Source organism: Dasypus novemcinctus, chromosome 24 (genome assembly GCF_030445035.2).
Source record: "Dasypus novemcinctus isolate mDasNov1 chromosome 24, mDasNov1.1.hap2, whole genome shotgun sequence".
NCBI lineage: Eukaryota > Metazoa > Chordata > Mammalia > Cingulata > Dasypodidae > Dasypus > Dasypus novemcinctus.
The window spans coordinates 40048339-40059698 of record NC_080696.1 but is presented as its reverse complement, the minus strand read 5'-3'; positions in this window follow the sequence as shown (position 1 = coordinate 40059698).

Genomic DNA, 11360 nt, shown 5'->3' with positions numbered 1-11360 from the left:
GCTTTGAGCATTTCAAAGAGGCATTTAACCCCAAAGAAGGAGAGTGTCAAGAGGAGTTTCCCAGGGGAGGTGACATCTAAGCTGAGGCTCGAAAGGACAATCAGCAAAAGTGGTGGGAGAGGCTCCCAGGCAGAGAGGGAGGAGCATGTCAAGAGTCTGGAGACCGGTCAGAGCTCGGAGGAGCTGCAAGGTGTTTTATCTGGCTGCAGCAGCAGGTTGGTGGGAGCAGGTGTCGGCCGTGGACGGTGGGTGATGGGAGGGGAGAGCTCGCAGGGGGCTCGTGACCGCAGTGAGGAGTCTGTCCTTTTCCTGAGTGACTAGGGAGCCATCGATGGTTATAGGCAGAGGAGGCACATGATCTGCCTTAGGTTCTGTTAGGCTCCCTCTGGCTGCAGATGGGAAGGAGATCGTCACGGGGGAGGGTGGAGGCAGGGAGCAGGAAGAGGCCACTGCCCCAGCCCGAGTGGGAAGGGGCAGTGGCCCGGCGCGGGGCGGCGGCTGTGGAGGTGAGGACGTGTGCTTGGCCTTGAGAGATATTTAGGGCATAAAACCAACAGCGCTGTGGCGTTTGGGTGTGGGGGCGAGACAGGGGACATCGAGGACAATGTCCACGTAGCCCGGGACAGGAACATAGGGGGGACCCGGCCCCCCACTCCTCCAGGCTCCTCTTTGGGGAGTGGGCGAAAGGCTCCAGCTTGGGCCCCCCCAAAGCCTCTGCTCCCCTGTCAGGGCTCCCTCGGGCGTGGCCTTGGCTTCCCTGTGCCCCCCCGGGGGCCCCGGCCGGTTTTTCGGCCTCCCCGGGCTCTGTTTCGGAAGGTTCTGGTAGGTGCGGAGGCCGCCGGCTCAGAAGCCTGAAGAACCCGTCCTGCCGCCCACGGCGCCCGATGCTCCCCCCCCCCCGCCCCTCCCGGCAGCTGCGTGGCTGAGAGGACACCCGGGCAAGGCCTGCGCGTGAGGACCCGGCCCCGGGCCCTACCCCGAGGACCTGCCTCTGTCCAGCCGAGGGCCCCTTGGGGCCCAAACCTCCCACCCCAGGCGCTGGAGGCCCAGGCCCAGAGCCCCCACCCTGCCCCAGGCTGCCCAGGCAACACGCGTGCAAATCCCAGCCATGACTGCTGTAAAAGTCAAGAAGAAGAGGTGTGATGTGGGGGCATTTTCAGGACTTGGAGTTGTCCTAAATGATATTGCAGGGACAGATGCAGGACATTATATATCCTGCCATAACCCACTGAAAGGACTGGGGGAGAGTGTGAACTACAATGTGAACTATAACCCATGCGGGGCAGCCGTGCTCCAGCGTGTACTCACCAAATGCAGTGAATGTGCCACAACGATGAAAGAGGTTGCTGATGTGGGAGGCGTGGGGTGAGGGGGCATGGGGGGTATGTGGGAACCTTTTATATTTTTAATGTAACATTTTTTTAATGATCTATGTATCTTTTTTAAAAAAGGCAATTAAAAATTAATTTTTAAAAGTGAGGATAAATGGCTTCTTTTGGAGGAGGGTGTTTGAGGTTGGGTTGGGGTACATGGAGACTCTTTGGGGGGATAGACGGCGAAGCTCCGTCTCTTGATCCAGGTGGGGCTACAGGTGCTCAGCTTACAGTAACTCATTCCACTGTCCTTAAAACTGCTTAACGTGAGTTCCTGAACCTGTTCCATTTTACAGTAAAAGGGTTAAAAACCGGCATAAAGAGAATCATCTTGACTGTACTTTGAAGTGCCTGCGTTGGAAGAGGAGATGAAAATGTGCTGACAGCACCTGCAGGCACCTCTGGGCGCCGGGTTCTGGACGGCTTTCAGTCGCTTTCCTTGTGCTAGTCCATACTTTCCATTGTTATAATAGGGAACAATTTCAGGACTATTTTCTGCTTGTTCACTCTTTTTTTTTTCAAGATTTAATTATTTGTTTGTTTGTTTATCTCCTCTCCCCTCCCGAGTTGTCTGTTCTCTGTGTCCATTTGCTGCATGTTCTTTTGTCCACTTCTGTTGTTGTCGGCGGCACAGGAAACTGTTTCTTTTTGTTGCGTCATCTTCTTGTGTCAGGTCTCCGTGTGTCTTGTGTCAGCTCTCTGTGTGTGCGGCACCATTCTTGGACAGGCTGCACTTTCTCTCTCGCTGGGTGGCTCTCCTTCCAGGGAGCACTCCTTGCACGTGGGGCTCCCCTATGTGGGGGACACCCCTGTGTGGCAGGGCACTCCTTGTGTGCATCAGCACTGCGCATGGGCCAGCTCCACACGGGTCAAGGAGGCCGGGGGTTTGAACCGCAGACCTCCCATGTGGTAGGAGGACACCCTATCCTTTGGGCCAAGTCCGCTTCCTGGTTGTTCACTCTTAAAGTTTTTAATTGGATGTCCCAGAGGGGCAGAAAGTCTGTATTGGGATTTTCTGTCTTGTTCAGTATTACAGTCCCAGCCCCTAGAACGGTTGCAGGAATATACAGGGCAGACGGTCCATATTCACTGAGTAAATGAACAGATGGGCCCAGAAGGTTTAACTCCGCTCACCGCAGCCCTTTCAGCAAACACTGAGCTCAGCCAGCAGCACTGTGGTCTCCTTCCTGCCCTTGACTTTGAGGTTCATCACGGCTGGTCACCTGGGGCGGCAGCCAGCTGGCTGCAGAGACCCTGCAGGGTACAAGCCCCGCGCCGAGTGCGCCCAGCTACGGGGCTGGGATGAAACACGAAAGGTGCACCTGTTCCCCTTGCCGAGCCCCCGGGACCTGCCTCGGAGTTACAAACACCCCCCGCCAGGCCCGCAGCGGGCGCGGCGAGTCCCAGCAGCAGCAGCAGGTGGCGCTAGACTGGGAGACGGAGCCCACGGAGTCGTCACCAGCTCTCCTCCCCTCGAGGAAAACGCCCGATGGCCACGTGCCTAGCGCAGGTACGTTCAGGCAGAAAGCAGTCGTGAGCACCGTTGCATCAGGTCAGCGAGGGAAATGCAGCCACACTGTGCTCCGCGGGCCAAGACAACGAGGGAAGATCAGCCCTGAACAAGCTGTTTGGAGAGTTTACCTCATGCCAGGTGCTGGGAAGTATCCATTGACCCTCGCCACCTTCACCCTGTGAGGAGGAGCGATTATTATCCCCAGGGGAGAGGAAGGAACACTGATGCTCAGAAAGGTTAGTAACCTGCCCGAGGTCACACAGCCCTCAGGTGGCCAGGCTGGGATTTGACCACACTCACCTGGGGCCAGTATTCTTAACCCAAGGCTGGGGGCTGGCAGGCAGGGGGTGGGGGCGACACCCCACTGCTCGTACCTGCTGGACGTAACAGAAGATCCATCTCAAAGTGGTTTAGGCACGAGGACCGTTGCTGGGTCATGTCACAGGAAATCCAGAGGAGGGGAGGGCATTGGCAGCTCGCGGCCGTTCATCCGAAAACTGGTGATTACCGCATTGCTCCAGAAGCAGCAGTGGCTCCATGCTTCCCCATCCCCTTGCTTCTCTCTTAAAAGATGGGAAGAATGTTCTGGAAGCTTCCAGCACTCCTCTCCTCACATCACATTGTCCCGAACAAGGTTCCCTGCTCCTTGGTGCCTGGCAAAGCCGGCAGAGCTGGGGTGGCCACCTGGGGCCGGGGCTCTCCCCTGGCACAGCTCCTCTGTGTAGTACGGATGGGAATGACGAGGGGATGAGCTCCCTGGCGGGTCGCGGGACGAGGTCAGAAGGGGTGAATGAGGAGCAGTTAATGTAGGGCACAAAGGTGCGGGGCCCACAGGGAGAGGAGGCGCCTGCCCAGCCCCACAGCCGCGGGACGCTGTGCTCCTCCCCCAAGAGGGGCCGCTGGCACCCGGCAAGGCCCGCAGCACCAGGCCAGGGCCACCTGGGCAGTGAAGTCCCCGGGCGGAACGTAGCCACCTGCCACTGGCTTCCTTTCTCCACCTGCCAAACAGGTGTGCGCACCTGCAGGAGCGCTGCCCAGGGATGGGGAGGCCGCGAGGAGGCCGTGCTCACGCACGAGGCCGCGCTCCTCCCAGCACAGGGCCCGTTTCAGCGTGCTGCCCGCTGCCGGCCCAAGATGCCGCGAGTGAGTGGTTTTCCCAACGGGCGTTGGTTAAAAGCTCACAGTTCCGAGGCCACGAAAATGTCCAAATCAAGGCCTCATCAGAGACGCTGTCTCGCTGAAAGTCGGCTGCTGGCGATCCTGGATCCTGCCGTGTGGCCGGGCAAAGCGGTGCATCTCTGCCTCCTCCTCCAGGCTGGCTTCCTCCCTGAGCTCAGGTGTGGGCCAGCAGGTATATGTGCTTCTCTCCAGCATCTTCTCTTCAGCTCCGGGCTGCGCCATGACCCCAGCCTCTGGCCTCCCTCTCAGCCCCTCTTGGCTTCTCTGTCTTTCTGCAGCTGTGGGCGATCCTGGCGTCCTCTCCCACACGGCAGGGTAGAGACGGCAGCTCTCTTTCTCTGCCCTCTCCTCCGTTTATAAAAGACCCCAGTGAAAGGATCAGGACCCACCTCGGTCCTGCAATCTAATGAAAGGCCCTTTACTGAAACCCTCTAATAAAAACGATCTAATCAAAAGGTCCCTTAGCCACATCTAACCAAAAGATCCCACATGCAATAGGCTGGCATGCATGGGAACAGGCTTGTTTAGAGCACAATTTCCTGGTGTCCACAAAAGATTAAAACCAGGACAGCCCCCCGGGCTCCCATGCCTGCCTACGCATTCTGGGGTCCCCAGGACCTGGCTCAGCTTCCCGTCTCATTGAGAGCTGAAGACCTTATCCCGACTCCACCCACACCCCCACCCTGACCACACTCATGCCCCTCCTGACCTCTCACTCATCCTCAAGTGCACCCCTCCCAATCCGGCCTCAGGGCCTTTGCACTTGCTGTATCTCCTGCCCAGAATGCACTCCCCAGAGGCCTCCTCTTCCCCTGCCTGCAGGCCTGAGCTGCAGTCCCTGACCACCTGCCTGAGCCCCCGACCCCTGCACCCCACTTCATGCTTCTTCATAGCACTGCCACCTCCTGGCCCGCCATGCCAGCGTCTACCCCACTGGAACACGGCCCCATGAGGACCTCTGTGCCTCATCGCTGCTTCTCTCCCAGCTCAGGGGCTGGTGCCCATGACATATTTGTTTCCATCCGGAAACCTGTACCGGTTCATTTTCTCATCGTTGTCACCCAGCTCTCACCTCCTGCCTTAGCTCGTTGCATCTCGCCACCGGCTACTGGACTCCTACAGGGCAATAGGAGGCCCGGGGAGCCAGGCCACTTTCCCGGGGTCCCTCGCATGGAAGTGCACAGCTAGAACTTGAACCGGACCTCCGGGCTGGCTGAGCAATGTCCTGCCCTGAACCCCACCCCCGCCCGCACCCCCACCCCTGCAGGGCACTTGGAAATGAGTCAGGGAAGGAATGAGGGATGGAGAAAAGTGGCTCTGCAAGTTAAATTATCATTCACATTGTTTCCTGAAGGGGTGGATTTCCCCGCCTTGGCCAGCATGATCTGAATTTTCCAGTCCCCAGGAGGTGCCTGAAGGCTGGCGAGATTCGCCCCAGCGAGGTCCCCCTCTTCCAGGCCTGGGGCAGCCCGGCACTAGCTGTTCCTCCAACCCTCTCTTTCCAGGCCCTGAATTCCAGCCCCGCCCTCTGCCCCGAGGCTGCTGGGGGAGGTGATTTGTGCTCTCTGCCCCCCTGCCGCCCTCCCCACTTCCATCTTTTTCAGCTTGTTGAGGCATTAAGATGTTGCCCGACAGCCACAGCCAGAGGTCCCAGCAGAGACTTGGCAGCCCGTGGTCCTGCACCCTAAACAGAGAAGGTGGGTCCCAAGGAGGGCCTGGGAAGGGGACAGCAGGCCACCCCTAAAGGCCCCCTCGGCTCTGCCCCTGGGCTGCGGCAAGTTCACCGCCGACCCGAGCCCAGGATTATAAGTGGCTATTAAGGACATATTTCTGTGAGAACGGCCAGGGCCAGCTCCCGCCACCCTGCCAAGAAAGGCCGACGTCAGGGGAAATTAGAGAGAGCCAAACAACTGGCAATTCCGTGGCCAGCGTGGGCGGGGACGTGCCGCTCGCGAGGTCACCTGGGTGGCCGGGCCGAGGGAGCCCAGGCAGCCCCCGGGGAGTCGCTCCTCTCTGACGCCCACGCTGGGCCGTCTCCTGGGCCAGGCCCCTTGCCCCAAACCCTGCACAGGGGACCTTTGTGCTGTGGGCCACGCGACACTTGGGGGGTCTGCAGGCTGCAGCCGAGGCGGCCCCGCTGGCAGAGGGAACGCCCGCCCTCCTCCAGCAGCTGCCCGTGCCATGCCTCCTTCCAATCCACCTGCCACCCACGGGCTTCCTGCAATGCGAATCGGGCCCCGCCCCTGCCTCGCTTAGTATCTTCTATGGCTCCCCTGTGCTCTTGGGGGAAGGACACATTCCCTCACAGGACCGGATGGCATCCTGTTTTCCTCCGTCTGTGTTCTCTCCACCCCCGCTGCCCCCGGAGAACCTTCGCCCTGGTTCTGTGGCGCTGTCTTCCTCCCATCCCAGCACTTCCCTGAGCAGCTAGGGAGGGCTTTGGAACCTGCCAGCATCTTGCACTCCCTCAGGCTCACTCACGCATGAGATAAATGCCACGGGGAAGGCACAGGCCACCCACGTCTTTCAGGCCCATCGCTCCACCCCAAGGGGCCCGCACAGTAGCCCGTGGCCCAAGCATGTTGGCGATGATTCAGTGATGGAAGCTTCTAAAGCTCTCGCTGCATCCTCAGTGCCCCGCAGCCTTCTCAAGACAGGGCCCCGACGGCTTGATTTCTTTTCCTTCTAAGACGGCGGGAGTGACCATTTGGAAGTGAAGAGTGGAGGGTGCGGAGGGCCGGGGTGGGCTCGGAAAGGAGGCCCTGTAACTGGGTGGGTGCCCAGGCCTAGTGACTGGGTGGGCACGGGACTCCAGCTCCGCGTCCCAGGGCGTGCTCGGCGGCCGAAGCCCGGGCCCGAGGGGAGCTGTCGCCAGTCCTGCCTGCCCCCCGCGCTCCCTCCTTCGGACCAAGGCCCGTCCCACGGCCGCCCGCCTGCCACCTCTCCTCCCGGTGGCCGCAGAGCTGAAGGAGATGGCGCAGCCCAGAGCTCTTGATTCACCTTTCCCTTCCCAGCGCAGCCGTCGACCCCATGCTGCCCTCGCCCCCTGCCTGGGGAGGCTGCAGGTTCTCAGGCTTGTGGGCGTGCGAATCCCCAGGCGGGTGGCTTCCTAGGAATGCTGACTCCCGGGCCTCGCCCTGATATTTGATCCAGGAAGCTGTGGATGGGCCCGGCAGGCTTCGGAGCCCGCGGCGTCTTCTCCCGGAGGTGGAGCGCCTGCTGGGCCCCTGCGAGGTGCTTCAGCTCCGTGTCGCGATCTAGCTCGCCTTTCTTAGAACTCGAAAGCACTTCATAATGTGTGAAGAGTCATGTAAGTAAAGATGATTTAGTGTCGACTGTGCGCCAGGCGCGGCTGCTCACATAATAGTCTCTCATCTATTACTAACAACAGCCAACAAGAGGCTTGTCGCGTTTTCTAGGCTGGAGGTTACTTGTCCAAGGCCACGCAACACGCAAGTACTGGAACTGGGATTTGAACTGGGGTCTGGCGCCCACCCAGGCCTCTGCTTTGTACCCACAAATCATCCGTCCAGAACCAGGACCCAGACCCATGATCGAGCCAGGACTGCGGATCAGGAATGAGCCCTGGGCAGGTTCTTCCAGGGTCCGGCAAGCACCAGATGGGTGAGCAGATGGAGGTGGGTGGACAGAAACCGTGCTGACCTTGGGCAGGGACTAACCTGTCTCTGTCTCAGTTTACTTGTCTTTAAACTTGAGCTTGAAGAGCCAGCTCCGCAGAGCCGTTGGAGGATTGTACCTTGTGTGAAGAGCCCAGTGCAGAGTAAGTGCTCAGTCAGTGCTGAAACGAGGCTGTCGGCGGGGATGTTGTCCCCGGCCTCCTTGGGTGTTTGAGGTGCCTCAGTTTGTCAAGGGGCTTCACTGATGCCGACAACGGGTTCCTCTGAGCTTTCAAGTGGATCAGATGGCTTCTGAAAATATTTTTTAAATGAATGAATTTTTAAAAGTCATCTCTAATTAATTAGAAACTCAACCACATCATTTGGTGTTCCCCCTGGTAAGTTTCACAACCCATGCTGCTCTCCTCGGCTCCATTCAATGACTTGTCATCATTGCATCCAGGGGTTCTTTATTGCCCCGTTACACATTTTTGTAAATGTTATTACCTAACCATGTGAAGTGTTACGGGGTATGTCCAGCACGAAGGTCACTTTGCAAATAAACAACACTGGCATGTATCACGTTTGGATCTCTGCGGCGGGCAGCAGAGAGGACGAGGAAAAGCACACAGATGTTATTGGGTCTTGGCTTAGAAAAATCTCTCTTCCTGCCTGGCTGGCCATGATAATGCCACTAAAAGAAATGTCCCTGAGAAGGAAAAAAGTCCTGCAATGGCTACGATGCAAATTAAGAATGAAAGGATAACACGAGGACCCAGCTCCTTGGCATCTCTGCTCTCCTCCTCCGAGGGGTCATGAATGAAACAGACATTTTTTTTTTTAAACATTTATTTCTTTTTCCCCACGCTGGTGTTTCTGCTGTCTGTGTCCATTCACTTTGTGATCTTCTGCACCTATTTCTCTTTTTTGCCTTCTCTTCTTATCTTTCTCCTCGCTTGAGGTGAGGAGACAAAACCAGACACTCCTTTGCCTCGGGTCAGAGATGAGCCCGGCTTTCCCCTGCCGCCCCACCCCCCACCAAGGATGAAGGAACAAGAAGTGATCCCACCAGCCTGAAAACTGGAAATAAAGCATCAAAGTGGAACGAGTGTCTCTTCATGATGGCTGGTGCCAAGTGTTCATGCTGCAGCCAGACAAAGGCTCTCTCTTCAGATTGCAGCTCTGGCCCCGGGAGCGGCAGAACCCCGGCAGGGGGACCCAGTGGAGGGCAGCTGGCCTGTCTGGCATTGATCTGCACCCAGCCTGAATAACACATCAAGGGCCTGTGCCTTCATCTCGAAAGCCCAGCGAGGCGGCCTCCTGCAGGCGGGGCTCCCCAGGGACGCCAGCCTCACCAGGTGCCTGCAACTGGAAATAGAGGGGGAGGAAGCTTCCTGCTCAGATACTCAGTCAGTCTCCCAGCTGAGGTCCTGGCCAAGGTCACTGGCCCTCCAGGCCTCAGAGTGGGCCGTGTTCCCAGGGGTGAGCCCTGGAGCCCCGCAGCTGGCTGAGGACGAGCCGAGCTAGCAGGTAGGTCTGCATCCTGGGCCTGGCACCATTGTGCATACGCACGCCCACTGTTCAGAAGGAGGGTTTCGGGGTGCCAGGCCGTGGGCTGGAGAGCAGGGGAGGCCACGCAGCCTGCCTCCTGACCCGCTGGGGTACCAGCCGTGGGCCAGGTGCTGCATCAGGCAGCGGGACGCAGTGCAGAGCAGGCAGCGCTGCCACGGCACCACCCCCAAAGAGGACTCTTCTGAAGGCCTTTTGCTGGACACGCACAGGTCAGTGGAGGACCAAGCCCATTTTCCAGAAGAGAAAAGGGAGGAAACGGGCAAGGTCAGCAGCCCTGAGACCTGGGCAAGCGGCAGATACGTGCTGGCCGCCCTCCCTCCACCCGCACAGGCCTCCCGCCCGTGGCCTCCCGTGTAGCTTCCCAGGAAAGGCTCAGGAGGCGCCGAGACTCCGCGCTCGTCGCCGTGTCCCACGCGGACTCAGCACAAAGCCTGGCGCCTGCATCGCGAAACAGCATCCGGGGGACGGAGCCTGTCCTCAGCGAGCTCTGGGGCCGCACAGAGGCCTGGCTGTCCGCTGCCGGTGGCGTGGCCGCTCCTGGGAAGCTGAGCTGCCTCGCCATCTCGTCCATGGCTTTGACAGCCCCGGAGGTTTTTGACTGGGACCTTCCAACGTCTTCCCTCCTCTCTCCCCCCGAGGGGCTTTCCGTTGGCCACCTCACAGCGGATGTCTCTGTCTTTGTTTGTGTCGTTGCTTCCTGTTATTCTTACCTTTATGAAATAGAGAAAAACGACTAACAGCCAGCTGTACCTGGTACAACAGGTGCAGACCCAATAGCTCTCTTTTTGGTTTTTATTCAATGCATTTAGCTTTTTTCGTCATTATTTTGCATTCCAGAGACCACAGTTGCGATACAGAGTTCCCTGGTCATGCTTCTCAAACGTGAATCATCTAGGTACTTCCCACGTGATTTCTGCCATACAGTTATATCACCTACACTACCCTATACTGAAGATATTTCTTAAAAACAACTGCTTTTTATTACGTAAATAGATTTGTTTGAAAGGGAAATGCAATATCACAGCACACGTGGAAATCCAGATTCATTCGCCATAAACAAAAGGAAGCCACAGGGACGCCATGGGAGTTATGGTCATGGCCGATGGGGTTAACTACCAGGTCAGATGGCCCCTCTTTGGAAATGGTGTTTATGTGTGATGAATCTGGACTCAGATGGGATCTCCCTTCATAAGACTTTCATACTAATCTGCTGGAGGTGCAGTTAACGTTGGGGTTTAAGATATATTTAGGGGATTTGAATCTCTGGACTGACAATGTGATAGCCAGATCCTGAGCCTCAACAGACTCCAGCACCTACAATCTGATTTATTGGACTTACCACACTCAGCTAAGATGGAGTTGAAGAAGGACAACCACCACACCATGGAGCCTAGAGTGATTACAACTGAAAATGGGAGGATTGCATCCAGCATCCAGGTGGAATCTGAGCCTACTCTTGACATAGAGGTGCAATGGACACAACCAATCCAATGTCCACATAGAAGAGGTGGCATTGGATTGGGAAAAGTGGACATAATGGACAAAGGGTATGGGGAAAGGCAGGAAGAGATGAGAGGTGGAGGCGTCTTCGGGACATGGAGCTGCCCTGGATGGTGCTTCAGAGGTAATCACCGGACATTGTAAATCCTCACAGGGCCCACTTGATGGAATAGAGGAGAGTATGGGCCATGATGTGAACCAATGTATATGAGGTGCAGAGGTGCCCAAAGATGTACTTACCAAATCCAATGGATGTGTCATGATGATGGGAACGAGTGTTGTTGGGGGGGGGGGGGAGAGAGGGGGTGGGGGGGTGGGGTTGAATGGGACCTCACATATATATTTTTAATGTAATATTATTACTAAGTCAATAAAAAATAAAAAAATTAAAAAAAAAAAATGGCACAGTAAGTCCCTCCGAAAACGCTCTATTCCATAGAGGCAATGAGAAGACCCGCGAAAATTGCCAGAGGCAGCTTTTTCAGAACTCTGGAACTAACCAGAGACTTGCAGCAACCCGGGCCCCTCTCCCGGGCCCCAGCGGTCACGTCCACAAGACCCCGCCCACAGCTGAAGGTGCTCCAAGCACACAGTTACTGATCAAGG